The sequence below is a fragment of the Elgaria multicarinata genome, chromosome 12 (genome assembly GCF_023053635.1).
Source record: "Elgaria multicarinata webbii isolate HBS135686 ecotype San Diego chromosome 12, rElgMul1.1.pri, whole genome shotgun sequence".
NCBI lineage: Eukaryota > Metazoa > Chordata > Lepidosauria > Squamata > Anguidae > Elgaria > Elgaria multicarinata.
In genome coordinates, this window is record NC_086182.1 from 3364567 (window position 1) to 3380654 (window position 16088).

A 16088-nucleotide genomic window follows, 5' to 3' on the forward strand; every position below is an offset into this window, starting at 1 on the left:
AGGACTTGGGATCATCCCATGATTAGTAGGAGATTCAGGACAGATAAAAGGACGTACTTCTTCACACAGTGCATATTTAAACTATGGAATTCGCCACCACAAGATGTGGTGATGGGTCTAAAAGGGGCGGGATAAATTCCTGGAGGAGAAGGCTAGTTCTGAAGGCTAAGTGCAACTTCCAGTATTTGAGGCAGGAAGCTTGCGTGCACCAGTTGCTGGGGAACATGGGCGGGAGGGTGCTGCTGCACCATGTCCTGCTTTGTTGGTCCCTGGTCAACAGCTGGTTGGCCACTGTGTGGACAGAGTGCTGGACTAGATGGACCCTTGATCTGATCCAACACGGCTCTTCTTATGTTCTTATTCCATCAGGTTTCCAATAAATCCACTATATCTAGCTTGCCCTTTAAAACCAGGCACTCCAACTCTCACATTGATGTGTACAAGTTACCTAGAATATACTTCTACATGCTGACAAATTCCAAGGATTTCCCAACACTCTGTGTAGGAATTACTGTCCTACACAGAGTGTAGGATCATGGTATATGATTCAAAGCAACAAAACATGTGCAGACACATGAGGAGAAGCGAGGCTGATGTGTATGAATTATGATCACTCACCAGCTTCCCCAACCCACCACCAGAAAAATATCTGTGGACACCCATGGTAGGTCGCTCTCGGAGGGTGAACGTACTGGTAGGGATGGCGGAGAAATTAGTCCAGTTCTCATTTAATGTGACTTTGCCTAATATTGCACTTTTAAACGAATGCACGAACCAAACCGAAAATCCATTGTACTTTGAAATTCGCACTTTTCTGAACTTTGCAATGGACATCTCCAGTCAAAAAAATGTGACCAACATAAGTAGTGTGGATTGCCTTTATTGTTGCTTACTTTTTGGTCTGTTGATTTTCACTTTGCTCTGTACTGGCTATTTCCCAGTAATACTGAATCTAATCTATGTTTATTGAATGGTTGCTTCTTTCTTATTTTATTATATTGATATGATTGGTGACAAATTGCTTTTTTTCTCCCCAGATATCGGTTTTGGATAATGTAATTTTTACTTCGGCCACCGTTTGCCAATCGAGAGACGTCTTGCCCCTACTGGAACAGTCCTCCTCAGAAGAAAAGCGAGAGGCCCCCGAATCCCAGGCATCCCAGATCAAGGACTGCCCCGTTTGCAACCCCCAGTGCAGATGGGAGCACGTTTTGGAGAAAAAGTTTGCACCTTCCCAAAATTGCCATCACATTAAAAAACAAATTAAAAAAACAAAAAACGTTAAAAAGGTAAAAATACTGATTCTCACTCATTTTGATGCTTTAGTCAGTTGGAGAAAACTGAGCCCTTCTGAAAAATCTGCATGGAAATAGAAGCCCTTCTTTCCAGAACTGGTGGATCCCATCCGCCCTCCCTCCTCCCCTGAACTTACAGAGGGGAGCTCATGGTAAGAGTCTGAAGAGGGCACCACAGTGGCCCTTCATTTGGGCCAAAACGTCACACTGGCCTGTCCAGATTATACTGGCTGGAGCTGGGGTGACGGCTGGCTTTGGAGGAGAGCCACAGTTGAGGGGCGGCAGCTGGGGCTGTTTCGCTCTGAGCCTCAACCCAGCCAGGCTTGCGCTGCAGGGGTCCCTGTACATGTACGGGGAAGAAGCACCAGTGCCATACGTTTGAGACAGCAGGCCCAGGAGGGCTTGCCAGGCTGTTGAAGGACTCCAGAGAGGGGACGCCAGGCACGGAGGCTCCTGCAGCTCCAGGAAACACACCCTGGGGTGGAAAGGAATCGAGGTTCACGGAGTTGAAGAGCTGGAACCCTTTGCCATGCATGGGGGTGGCATGCAGTCCCTTGGGGGCCCAGGAGCTGTAGGCATAGCTTGGGTAGAGGTCCTCAGAAGGGCTCCCAGGCAAACCACTGAGCTGCGAGCCAAAGGGGCCTTTGCAGAGCTCCGTCTGCTGGTGGAGCGCCTTCTTCCGCCACTTGGCTTTCCGGTTCTTAAACCAAACCTAGAGAGAGAGAGAGAGGGAGGGAGGGAGGGAGGGAGAAAACTGTACTCTTAAAGGCAGTGTTTAAATTCTTTCTGCAATATCTGCACCCGACAGACGAGGCCAGGAAGCCACTTCCAACATGATGGTGTGCATTCTCTTAATGGGAGTTGGGTAAGACCAGCACAAGAGGAGAATAACTTGGAGAAATGTAGGTTAGGCACTAATACTGGGGTCTACGACATGGTGCCTGCCAATCTCCCTACACTTCCTGATATATATATATTTTAAAAAAGATATGTTAATTTAGAAAGGTGGTGTTTTTTTAAACTAGGAGACTGGCATGCTGCAAAATAAGATAGCCTTCCAGCATCATCTTGCCCAAGAATCCGATGTGGACCCCACAGGCATTCTTAGAAAATAAAAATGGGGGACTGTAGCCCAGCATGCCCAGACACACGGGGGTGGTGGTTTAATCTTGGGTGGCAGGGACTATCCTGGGATATCTCTGCATATCACTCAGCACTCAAAACAGGAGGATCTGGAGGTAGTAGGAGAAATTGTAGTCAACAAGCAAAGCTTGAGCTTGAACGCACTCAGGGATCCCATCCCACTTTTGGAGTTTGTATTGTGGCTCTTCGGTATACTTTGAGACAGTTGAAAGCGGATAAGAGTGTTTGGTTCTTCCTTGCTCTCATTGTGATTCTGCTTCCTCCTTTACATCTAGGTTAGCGGCAAGCCATAGGCCATAGCTAGACCTAAAGTTTATCCCTGGATCGTCCAGGGGTCAGACCTGTTCATCTAGGTGACTCACAGGGGATCCAGTGCTCAGGCAGGGGCGAACCCGGGATGATCTTGGTATAAACCTTAGGTCTAGCTACAGCCATAGTCTGCAATATCATCCAAGTCAGGCAAGATGGTTTCCCACTAATTTGGAGGTAGAAGGAGAGGAGCGTGTGAGAGGAGGGAGAGGGGGAGGAAGTGGCTGAGCACAAGGCTTATTCATTTGCTTCCTGAATCAGATGTTTGTTATGGTGGAAGCTTCTATGTTTGTACAACTACCCAAGAGGACGCCCCCCCCCCCCAAGCAGAACTCAGAGACCAGAAAGAAACTTGGTCGGGGAGAAAGCAGAAAGAAATGGGAGCTGCCTGCTTGCCATTTCTCCCCTTCAGGTGTACTCTCTGTACCCTCCAACTGTTTTAAGCAGAAGACAGGGGTTTGCAAATGTACTTCCAATTTCTCTGATGACCCTCTGCTACAAATGAGAAGATACCTTTATGCAATATGTGATTGTACACTGAGACGGTATAATTCCTCACTTGCCATGATCAAAGGAATACTGAGGCCACAGCTAGACCTAAGGTTTATCCTGGGATCATCCAGGGTTCACCCCTGCCTGAGCACTGGATCCCTTGTGTGTCACCTAGGTGAACAGGTTTGACCCCTGGATGATCCAGGGATAAACCTTAGGTCTAGCTGTGGCCTGAGATAAGGTAAGCTTTTTGCCTACTGTTTTCACCTTTTCAGCACATCTGCTGAAATCATTGGCCAGAAAAGAGTATATATTGCAGGATTAACACAGAGCAAGTCTGTTTATTGCTTTGGCAGTTAATTAAGACAACTTGAAGACACAGAGCTTTTCTAGTGCAGGATCTACACTACTGCTTTAAAGCGCTTTATAACAGTTTTGACAACTGTTGAGGCCCAGGACACACTGCATATACAGGTTTCAAAACGTTTTCAAAGTGCTTTAAAGCGCTTTAAAAGCAGTAGTGTAGATCCCCTCCAGGTGAGGTTTTCTTACCAGCTTGTGTGCAGGATTGTGCTGGGATCACGATGCACCTTTGGGAATTTGTTACAATGAATATAATTTTTCACATCAGGTTAAAACATGTGGGGATGGAGCTATCTTCCACAACACATCTCCACAATGCATTTCAGACATGTTTAAATATGACTCACAATTCTCATTCCTGTCCCTCCACTTGCTTAATTTTTTTCATGAAAATGCAAAGTGGAAGGAAAGGGCAGAGATGGGTCTTTCTCCACCACTCCCCTTCATTTCCTCTTGATATCAGCCCCCCCTCCCCCAGTAAAGGCCCACACAGCTTTAGGGAAGCCCCATTTCAGGCTGTTCCCAATAGAGATGCTAATCCCGCATCTTATTTATTTATTTATTGCATTTCTATGAGTTTCATCCCACGTATCTGTTTCCTTCAAATTATCCCCTACGGCATTTAGCTTTCGTTGTTGTTGTTGTACCCCAGGCAGCAGCGCTTTGCATACCAGGAAGAGGGTTTAATGGAGGAAATGTAAAAAAAATCATAAAAAATCAACGGATGACCCAATCCGATTCAAATTTGGTATGCTTAAAGCTCTCCTTAATATCTATTACTGTGCCAATTTTGATGTTTCTATCTTTAAAGCTTACGCAGATGTAAGCATTTGTTTTAATTTTTTTCAAATCCTGCTCCTGTGCCCCAGTGGCCGCTCGGAAGATACGCTCGAAAACTAGTGGCTAAATACAGTGAGGCTTTTCCCTTTATTGCACAATCAAAGCAGGATGCATGGGAGTACTTCACAGTCAAAGCAGATTATAAGGTGGAGCCAGCCAAAGTGGCTCCCTGGTGAGGGATAGTGCATGCTCAGAGGCACTCTCCCCTCATGTCAACCGATGCACTCTATGGAAGCCTCTAAGGAAGAAAAGATAAGGGCAAATGATTCCCCCTTTTTTTCTGTTCATCTCTCATTCACTACTAAAGCAGGGGTTGTTTGTTTGCACAGTGGGCGGGGAATCCCTCGCCTATCGAGCCTCTACCATTCCTTCAGACAACTGAGATTTCTTCTAAATCCCATGTTGTGCTTTTAGTAGTATAACTCCATTAAGCAGTTTACCATTAATATTCCAATTGCCCTGGCAGAGCCCCACCCCACCCCGGTTGGACTAGCGGTGCTGCTGACCCTGATGCGCTCTCCTGCTGTGTGTAGACACAGGATTGACTGCGTGGCTTCTTCGTGACTCGTTTTGCACCAGTTTGTTAAAACAGCTGGGAAAGGGTCTCTCGAAAGAAATTCAAGGCATCGACCACTTGTAGATTCCTGCCTGACAGCGTGTTTCTTGGCTGGCAGTGAAGATGGCACAGGAGTGGAGGTGACTGGTTTTATAAACCAATAGCAAATGCTATTTTGGGCTGCATTAATAGAAGTATAGCTTCCAAATCACGTGAGGTACTGGTTCCTCCCTATCTGGTTCCTCTTGATTGTTGTTGGCCTTTCAGTGACCTCATTCCGGTTCCTGACTTGGAGCGGAGCAGAAGCAGGGAAGAGCAGCTGGCCTAGCTCAAGTAGGAGCTAGAAAAGTAAGCCAGATTCCCAGGGAGCGAGCGAACAGGGAGCGAGCAAACAGGAGTTTGACAGGGGGAGTTCGGCAGGGGAGGCCTCTAAAAATAAATAAATAAATAAAAGAGGTGGGAAAAACAAAGAAAAACAAAAAGAGGAAAAAAAAACCACAAAGCCACCATCAAAACAAACAAAAAACAAAACCCCCCAAAGATCTTACTTTCCCTTAAGACATCCTCATATAGTTGTGTACCTTCAGAGAGGACACAACATAGCAAAGGCAATTCTACTATAATCAAAAAGGAAAAAAACCAAAGCAGAAATCGACAATATGGATGGAAAGGAGTCCCTAGAGGTGGTGACCTGCAAAGGGTGTGCAATGTTTGTGTTTCTGCCTGAGCTCAACATGGCATATACCTGCAACAAGTGCAAGCTGGTGGCACTTTTGGAAGAAAAAGTGAGAGGACTTGAGCAGCGAGTGTCCACCCTCCAAGGAATAAGAGAAGTCGAGGAGTTCTTAGACCGAACGGTGGAACTGCAACAGCAACAAGAAGCACACGAGATTGAACAACAACAGCCAGCTGAAGCAGAAGTGGAGTATGCTGAGGGGAGGAAAGCCAATGAAGAGGAAACTCCCTGGAAAAGAGTGACAGTTAGGAGGGGAGGAATTAGAGGGCGTTCTGCACCGGTGGAGCCATTGGAGTTAAGCAACCGCTTTCAGCTTCTGGAGAATGAGACTGAAGGACAGTTTGCAGAGGAAGACGTACAGGAGACACCACGCAACAGTGACCAAGAGGCAGAAGGTAGGTCAACCAAGAAGAAGAGAAGAGTAGTCGTTGTGGGAGACTCCCTGCTGCGTGGGATTGAAACCCAAGTATGTCGTGAAGACCCATGGACTCGCCAGGTGTGCTGTCTCCCTGGAGCACAGATTAGAGATGTGACTGAAGGGTTACCGAAGCTCATAAAGCCCACGGACACATACCCCTTTCTTCTCATCCATGTGGGAACAAATGATGTCGCCAAGCAGAGCTATGAAGAAATCATTTCAGACTTTGAAGTTCTGGGAAGGAAACTGAAGAACTTTGGGGCCCAGGTAGTTTTCTCATCCATCCTCCCGGTTCTTGGAAGAGGATTAGAAAGGGAAAGAAAAATACTCCGGATGAACGACTGGCTTCGAAAGTGGTGCTGTCGTGAGAGTTTTGGATTCTGGGACCACGGGCTATGCTACTTGGAACATGGACTGCTGGCAAGGGATGGGTTGCACCTCACAAGGGCTGGAAAGAATGAGTTCGGCCACAGCATGAAGAACTTTATCAGGAGGGCTTTAAACTGAATCTTACGGGGGTGGGAGACGTAAATTTTGAGGCAACAATGGATGAAGGCCAATGCACCACAGTACAGAGAACAGCTCCAACAGTGTCCCAAAATAGTGTCTGCAACAAGGTAGGAACAAAGCCAGACTATAAAACACATGGTCTTCGATGTCTATATACTAATGCCCAGAGCATGGGAAACAAACAGAATGAACTTGAACTCTTATTACATGAAGGCAAATACGACTTGATAGGTATAACTGAAACTTGGTGGGATGACTCCCATGACTGGAATATAGCAATTGAAGGATATAACTTGTTCAAAAAGAACAGAAGAAATAGAAAGGGAGGTGGAGTTGCACTATATGTTAATAATACCTATCCCTGTACAGGCGGATGAGACTGGGAGCCCCGTCGAGAGCATCTGGATTAAAATAAATGGGGCAAGGAATAAAAAGAATATGATAATCGGAGTCTACTACCGACCACCCAATCAAGGAGAAGACGAGGACGAAACTTTTGAGAAACAAATTGCCAGTGTTTCAAGGAAGTGTGATGTAGTAGTGATGGGGGACTTCAATTACCCTGATATCTGTTGGGAGACCATTACTGCCAAAAGCGGCCCTTCCAAGAAATTCCTGACATGTATGGGTGATAACTTTCTCCTACAGAAAGTGGTGGAAGGAACTAGAGGATCGGCAATCCTTGACTTGTTATTGAACAATAGGGATGACTTAGTGGATAAAGTGGCAGTTACGGGAACTCTGGGGGAAAGTGACCACATCATACTTGAATTCTTGATTATGAAGGAGACAAAAGTCGAGCGTAGCCATACACGTACTCTGGATTTTAGGAAAGCTGATTTTAATAAACTCAGAACTATAATAAGTAAGGTCCCATGGCAAGAGAGCCTAATGAGAAAAGGAGTGCAGGATGGGTGGGAGTATTTAAAAAAGGAAATTTTAAAGGCACAGTTACAAACAATTCCAACAAGGAGAAAAGATAGAAGACAACAGAGGAAACCAATGTGGCTCCACAAAAAGCTTAGAGATGACCTGAAAACAAAAAGGGATACATATAGGAAGTGGAAGGAAGGCCAGGCTGCAAAAGAAGAGTACAGACAAGTGGCGCAGAAGTGCCGAAATGGCGTCAGGAAGGCTAAAGCTGTGAATGAGCTGAGATTAGCGAGGGATGCTAAAAGCAATAAAAAGGCTTTCTTCAGATACGTGAGTAGTAAAAGACAGAGGAAAGAAATGGTGGTTCAACTGCTTAATGAGGATGGCAAATTGATAACAGACAACAAAGAAAAGGCTGAAGTGCTCAATTCCTACTTTGCCTCGGTCTTCTCCCAAAAGCGGGTCTATGACCCCCCTGGAAAAAGTGAAGCAGAAGTTGAGGGGGCAGGATTGCAGTTTGAGATTGATAAACAAATGGTCAAAGAACACCTAATTTCCTTGAATGAGTTCAAATCTCCAGGGCCCGATGAACTGCATCCAAGAGTAATGAAGGAGCTAGCGGAAGAACTCTCAGAACCTTTGTCTATTATCTTTGCAAAATCATGGAAGACGGGTGAGGTGCCAGACGACTGGAGGAGGGCTAACGTTGTCCCTATCTTCAAAAAGGGCAAAAAGGAGGAACCTGGGAACTACAGACCAGTCAGTCTGACATGCATCCCTGGGAAAATTCTGGAGCAGATTATAAAGAAGTCAATCTGTAAACACCTTGAAATCAATGCAGTGATTACTAGAAGCCAACATGGATTTGTCAGGAACAAATCCTGTCAGACTAATTTGATCTCATTTTTTGATAGGATAACCTCCCTTGTGGACTGTGGGAATGCTGTGGACGTCATATATCTTGACTTCAGCAAAGCTTTTGACAAAGTACCACATGACATTCTGATTAACAAACTAGCTAAAAGTGGGCTGGATGGAACAACTATTAGGTGGATCCACAGTTGGCTACAGAATCGGACTCAAAGAGTACTTATCAATGGAACCTTCTCAAACTGGGGAGAGGCAATGAGTGGGGTGCCGCAGGGCTCAGTCCTGGGCCCAGTGCTCTTCAATATTTTTATTAATGATTTGGACGAGGAGGTGCAGGGAACGCTGATCAAATTTGCAGATGACACAAAATTGGGTGGGATAGCTAATACCCTGGAAGACAGAAACAAACTTCAAAGTGATCTTGATAGGCTGGAGTGCTGGGCTGAAAACAACAGAATGAAATTTAATAGGGATAAATGCCAAGTTCTACATTTAGGGAATAGAAACCAAATGCACAGTTACAAGATGGGGGACACTTGGCTCAGCAATACTACAAACGAGAAAGATCTTGGAATTGTTGTAGATCACAAGCTGAATATGAGCCAACAGTGCGATATGGCTACAAGAAAGGCAAATGCTATTTTGGGCTGCATTAATAGAAGTATAGCTTCCAAATCACGTGAGGTACTGGTTCCTCTCTATTCGGCCCTGGTTAGGCCTAGAGTATTGTGTCCAGTTCTGGGCTCCACAATTCAAGAAGGACGCAGACAAGCTGGAGCGTGTTCAGAAGAGGGCAACCAGGATGATCAGGGGTCTAGAAGCAAAGCCCTATGAAGAGAGACTGAAAGAACTGGGCATGTTTAGCCTGGAGAAGAGAAGATTGAGGGGAGACATGTAAGCACTCTTCAAATACTTCAAAGGTTGTCACACAGAGGAGGGCCAGGATCTCTTCTCGATCCTCCCAGAGTGCAGGACATGGAATAACGGGCTCAAGTTAAAGGAAGCCAGATTCCGGCTGGACATCCGGAAAAACTTCCTGACTCTTAGAGCAGTGCGACGGTGGAATCAGTTACCTAGGGAGGTTGTGGGCTCTCCCACACTAGAGGCCTTCAAGAGGCAGCTGGACAAGCATCTGTCAGGGATGCTTTAGAGTGGATTCCTGCATTGAGCAGAGGGTTGGACTAGATGGCCTGCTAGCTCTACAGTGAGAGGTGGTCAGAGAACAACAAATGATTCACTCTTAAAGGGGTAGTAAACTACGACGCTTCTTTTGTCTAAGAAGCACAATTCAAGTAGGATGCATGGGAGTACTTCACAGTCAAAGCAGATTATAAACTGGAAAACAGAGCAGTTAACTTACCGGGCTGCTGTATGCTTCCTGGAGACTTAATTGGCCTGACTTTATAATTCCCACAGTTATGTGGTAGAAGATGTCACTCCCATTTGAAAAAATGTAGGGCTTCCTAAGGAAAATGATAGAATATTTACGCAGTCATACATATGGCAGTCCCGTGTTATTAATGGAAAATCCATTGTAGGTCTCACTCTAGAGCAGTACATCAAAAAGTTTACTTACAGATGTTAACTGCTCTGTCTGATACTCACACCCTTTTGTCTTAATTCCAAACAAGAATCAGTAAACTGTGTTTAGTCCTTTTGACCCTGCTTGAATATTATAGAACATGTCTTTTCTGTATATTGCATTTTAGCATTGACCACTGATGAAGACCTTGTGTTGAAACACGTTTGGCCTTTTTACTTCACGTTGTTCCTGTTAGATATTTGTTCTTGTGCAATTTGAGGTTGCACTTTTAATGCAATATTATTGTTAACCTTTATTTTATTTTTGCATATTAAACATTATTGTTCTATTGTATATATGTATTCAATGAACAAAAAACCTACGGTTTATAAAACAAGAAGTAGGTGGCTCTAAGTTGTTCGTCATCAGTTTTCCACAACCCCACAGTCACCTCTGCATATCCTATTCTCTATCCTGTCCTCATGGTTTATCTGCTTTGGCACAATGAGAATTTCACTGGTACTTTCTGCCTCCTTAGGGAGGATGTGGCGTTAAGGCTGGCGTAGGGTGACCATATGAAAAGGAGGACAGGGCTCCTGTATCTTTAACAGTTGCATAGAAAAGGGAATTTCAGCAGGTGTCATTCGTATATATGGAGAATCTGGTGCAATTCCCTCTTTATCACAACAGTTAAAGGTGCAGGAGCTATACTAGAGTGACCATATCTAAAAGAGGGCAGGGCACCTACACCTTTAATTGTTGTGATGAAGAGGAAATTTCCCCAGGTTCTCCATATATACAAATGATACCTGCTGAAGTTTCCTTTTCAATACAACTGTTAAAGATACAGGAGCCCTGTCCTCCTTTTCATATGGTCACCCTAGGCTGGCGAGCCTTAACTCCCAATTTCCCCGCTTTTTGGTGCTTGGTGGAAAAGTGTACGTCCTTAACGTTGTTTTTTGTTCATTGAATTGCATGGATTTTTGTAAAGAATGACGAGACCGCTGCCCTCTTTTAAATGCGGTCACTGTAGTATAGCTCCTGCAGCTTTCACTGTTGTGATGAAGAGGAGATTTCACCAGGTTCTCCATATATACAAATGACACCTGGTGAAATTCCCTTTTCATCACAACAGTGCAAGCTGCAAGAGCTATACTAGAGTAATCAGATACAAAAGAGGTCAGGGCTTCTGCAGCTTGCACTGTTGTGATGAAAAGGGAATTTCACCAGGTTCTCCATATATACAAATGACACCTGCTGAAATTCCCTTTTCATCACAACAGTGCAAGCTGCAGGAGCTATACTAGAGTAATCAGATACAAAAGAGGTCAGGGCTTCTGCAGCTTGCACTCCCTCGCCCGCCGCGCGCTCACTTACCTCCCTTCACTCACCGCCCGCTCCAGGCTTCGAAGCCAGGACGCTGGGGTTGGAGGCGGAGGCTTTAGAGTAACCCACCCGCGAAAAGACACTGACAATATTTGCTAGAGGAGGCAGCCATTTTCTCTCAATGTTCCAATATAGCTGATATAGTAAGACTGATGGAGACAAGCTGGAGAGGTTCAGAGGAGGGCACCCAGGATGATCAGGGGTTTGGAAACGAAACTCCATGAAGAGACTGAAACAACTGGGCATGTTTAGCCTGGAGAAGAGAAGATTGATGGAACCAGTTACTTAGGGAGGTTGTGGCCTCTCCCACACTAGAGGCCTTCAACAGGCAGCTGGAGAACCATCTGTAACGTATGCTTTAGGGTGGATTCCTGCATTGAGCAGGGGTTGGACTCGATGGCCTTATAGGCCCCTTCCAACTCTGCTATTCTATGATTAAAAATGAATTGCTGTGATTCAGGGGGCTATGACAGTTTTGTTCATTTATTTATAAGGGTGGAAACGGTACAGTAACTTTCAGAATTGTATCAAACTTATTCTCAGCAGCTATTCAGTGCCCCAATGTATAGCTGAACACCTAGAAACTTATTCCATTGACAATGTGATCCAGACATCCCATGATAAAAAGTTGGCATGAAATATTTTTTGCAAAACTAGCAATAAATCATTATTTATTATTACATTTATATACCTCCCCATAGACAAAGCTCTCTGGGTGGTTTACAATACATTTACCTCATTACTTGAATATAAGGTTTAAATAATATCTGAACCTGGCCCAATGGCGCAATCCTATGCATTTTTAGACAGAAAAGAAAAATCCTACAACTCCCAGCATTCCTCAGCCAGTCTTGCGGGTTGGGGCATGCTGGCAGTTGTAGGCCTCACCCCCTCTCAACATGCATAAGATTACACCCTTATTTCTTCATCTACCCCAGTGATGCTTCCAGTAACAGGATGCAAAAAGAGAAAATATTTTCAATGTATTATTTTAATTATTATTATGCCCAACATGTTTCAGAATGAAGAGCTCATTAACTTTTGTAAACTGCCCAGAGTACGGTGACTAAAGGTCCGGATTCGTCCGGATACGCCCGGGAAACGGGGGTGGGGGAATCTGCGTCCGGCTGGAAATACCTTCCCCCCCCCTTTTGTCCGGCCCCAACGGAAGCCGGGGGAGCCTTAATAAACCCCAACTTACCAGGCCTAAATTTCCCTAGTGAGTGGTGGTGGCCATCTTGAATCTCGCCTGAAATCATGCGAGATCTCGGCAGCTGGCTGGGACCCAGCCAGCAGCCGAGATCTCGCGTGAGTTTGGGTGAGATTCAAGATGGCCGCCGCGTGGGGTGGGTAGTGAGTGCTTGGGGGCTGCGTGCAGGAACTTCCAGCAACGCAGCCTCCAGCCCCCCCCCCCCCCGTGCAGAAGCAGCAGCAAGCAGGAGCAGCAACAGGAGGAGGTAAGAGACTGAAGTTTGTGTGTGAGTGCATGGGGTCTTTGAGTGAATGCATGTATGCATATTTTTTGAGTGAGTGATGCTGAGTGTGTGTGTGCATGCACGTGTGCTGGCAGTGTGAGTGTATTGATGTCTGAATGGGATGCCTGGTTGTTTGACTAAATGAATGCATGTGCATATTTGCAGTGGGGGTGGCTGTAGTTTTCTGTGAGTTCCAATTAAATAATGCATTTTAGACCCATAGACCTTCCTTTCCAATTTGTTTACTATAATTGGCATGACGTATATTTTGTAACAGTGGCTGACAATTGTTCATCCTTCTTAAAGAAACTTTTAAAAAATTAACAGGGTTGTTATTATCATCACCACCACCACCACCATCATCATCATCTATCTCTCTTTTCTTGCTTGTGGTAGTTTTTCTAGATGAACATGATGGGCTTTGCCAAGTCATGTTGTCTTTTAATGATTCAGAATAGGTATTGCAATTTCAATGTAGGTGTGTTTTTCTTGGTTGTTTTTGACTGTTATGTCTGGTTGAAGTTGAAACAAGCTAAGACAAGCTTTAATCCATTTTGTTCCATGGCTAACATTTGCAGGCTGTTACGTGATGCGTTTTAGACCCGTGTACAAAAAAGTCCATCCTGCTCACAGGAGCTGCCTCGTAACCACTCCCCCCACTGATGACAAACCAATCTTATTGGTGGCATCTTCACAACAATTATACAGGTTGGAACTGGAGACTTATTTCACTGGCCTAGAATCATAGTCACTACTCTTTCTAATTAGACTTTATAGCCAATTAGAATTTATCCTTAAAACAGGATACAGTATTGCAAAAACATGTTCATGCTGAAAACACAAAAGTGATAATCTGGCAATACACAATACTACTGACAGTATAAAAACTGTGGAACTTAAACATATTCTTTCTGAGGTGGGGGAACACATTTTATATGATTCTTTCATTCTTGCTTATTGCTTATGTGTGACTGCCTATGTATGGTGATTAGCTGGTGGAGGGAATGGAAGAAGAGTTGAATGTACTAGGATAGACAAAGAAACTTGCTATTAAGGAGGGAAGCATGGGGTAAACTTCACAATATTAACACTATAAATGTTTTGGGAAAACAACAATTGGAAGAGAGCACATCTTTCTTTATACAGGAGTAAAACAATTTCACTCAAAGTTCTATTTTTATTCAGCTGAGATATCAGTTCTTGATGGGACTGAAATTTCTAGAGCTTCTTCAAAAGCAAGTTTTCTTGCAACTGGTGTCATCTGGACTCTGGTCTTCTGTACTGCAGTTCATCTGGGTTCCATCTTTCATTATTACTTTTCTGAGAAGACTTCTTGCATCTCTTTAGGGTTATGATGGTGTTTGCAAAAACCTGCATAGGAAATTAACTACAAAGAGGCGTGGATCGCTGGATGAAGAGCAATAACAAATCAATAACTATGTATATGAATCTGCATCTTTTTTTTTCTCCTTAAGATTTAGAGGCTAAATTTTTACTCTGCACATGTTCTTGGCTATTATCATTATTATTATTATTATTATTATTAATTTATAAAGCACCATCAATGTACATGGTGCTGTACACAGTAAATAGCAAGACCCTGCCGCATAGGCTTATATTCTAATAAAATCATAGTAAAACAATAAGGAGGGGAAGAGAATGCAAACAGGCACAAGGTAGGGTAAAACTAACAGTATAAAGTCCGGCTAGGCTGCCAAGGGCTAGTTAAAGCTGAGTGAAACTTTCAATCAGGGGGCTTTGGGGGTGGCAGCATTTCTTATTCTTTAAACATACTTGCATGGCTGGCTAGAATAAAGAAAACTAAAGCAATTACTCTGAAAGTTACTGGTGCTCTTTGTGCAAAGCTTGACTGAGTAATTGCAATTGAAAAAAGCTAATAGTCAGGGGGCTTTACAGTCCATTCTTTGGACTGCAAGCAAAGGACACTCTCAGCTTTAGTTAGGCAAATGCTATGCTCTGTCTTGCAGGGGCTCTCCTTGTGCCTTACAAGGGTCTACCCAGTGCGTGTAATTTTGTCTACTCTCTGGTGGCTGCACTTTGAGACTATTTAATAGATTAGAGAGAAAACTAGGTTAATTTTTAAATTTAATTCAGGTTTGAGGTAGACTCTTCTTGCCGTTGGAGGCTCTATTTTTGAAGTTTTTCTGGTATGAACAGGTTGCTTATCAGGAAGCAACAGCTGGTTTGCAAACACCAAAGTCTTTATTAGACTTTGCTACTAGTTATTTACTGTGTACTCTGTACAGCACCATGTACAGTGATGGTGCTATATAAATAATAATAATAATAATAATAATAATAGTTCAGATTTATGTTGTTTTATGTAGCATTCTTTAACATTCTACTCGTTTGTAGTATTGCTGAGCCAAGTGTCCCCCATCTTGTAACTGTGCATATGGTTTCTATTCTAGTTGAATACCTCTATAAAGTAATAGTGTGGCTCCTGACTTTTATATACTGCTTTCATAGTGGAATACCCTTCTTGGTGTAGCTGAGCACACAGTATAGCAAAAGCTTCAACGTACAGCAAAAGCTACAGAAGTAGGAATGAGTGAACTTAATTTCAGATACATTGAATGTCTCACTTATACTTTATTCCTGTGATTTATTCCAGGCACAGTTACAAAATGGGGGATACTTGGCTCAGCAATACTACAAATGAGAAGGATCTTGAAATTGTTGTAGATCGCAAGCTGAATATGAGCCAACAGTGCGATATGGCTGCAAGAAAGGCAAATACTATTTTGGCCTGCATTAATAGAAGTATAGCTTCCAAATCACGTGAGGTACTGTTTCCTCTACATTCGGCCCTGGTTAGGCCTCATCTAGAGTATTGCGTCCAGTTCTGGGCTCCACAATTCAAGAAGGATGCAGACAAGCTGGAGCGTGTTCAGAGGAGGGCAACTAGGATGATCAGGGGTCTGGAAACAAAGCCCTATGAAGAGAGACTGAAAGAACTGGGCATGTTTAGCCTGGAGAAGAGAAGATTGAGGGGAGACATGTAAGCACCCTTCAAATACTTCAAAGGTTGTCACACAGTGGAGGGCCAGGATCTCTTCTCGATCCTCCCAGAGTGCAGGACACAGAATAACGGGCTCAAGTTAAAGGAAGCTAGATTCCATCTGGACATCAGGAAAAACTTTCTGACTGTTAGAGCAGTACGACAATGGAATCAGTTGCCTGGTGAGGTTGTGGGCTCTCTCACACTAGAGGCCTTCAAGAGGCAGCTGCACAACCATCTGTCAGGGATGCTTTTGGGTGGATTCCTGCATTGAGCAG

General features: G+C 44.1%; 1 pseudogene; it reads right to left on the minus strand.

The window, feature by feature from the left end:
* Window positions 1-1497: 1497 nt before the first annotated feature.
* LOC134407578 (pituitary homeobox 3-like) overlaps window positions 1498-16088 on the minus strand; it is a 35356-nt pseudogene continuing 20765 nt past the window's right edge.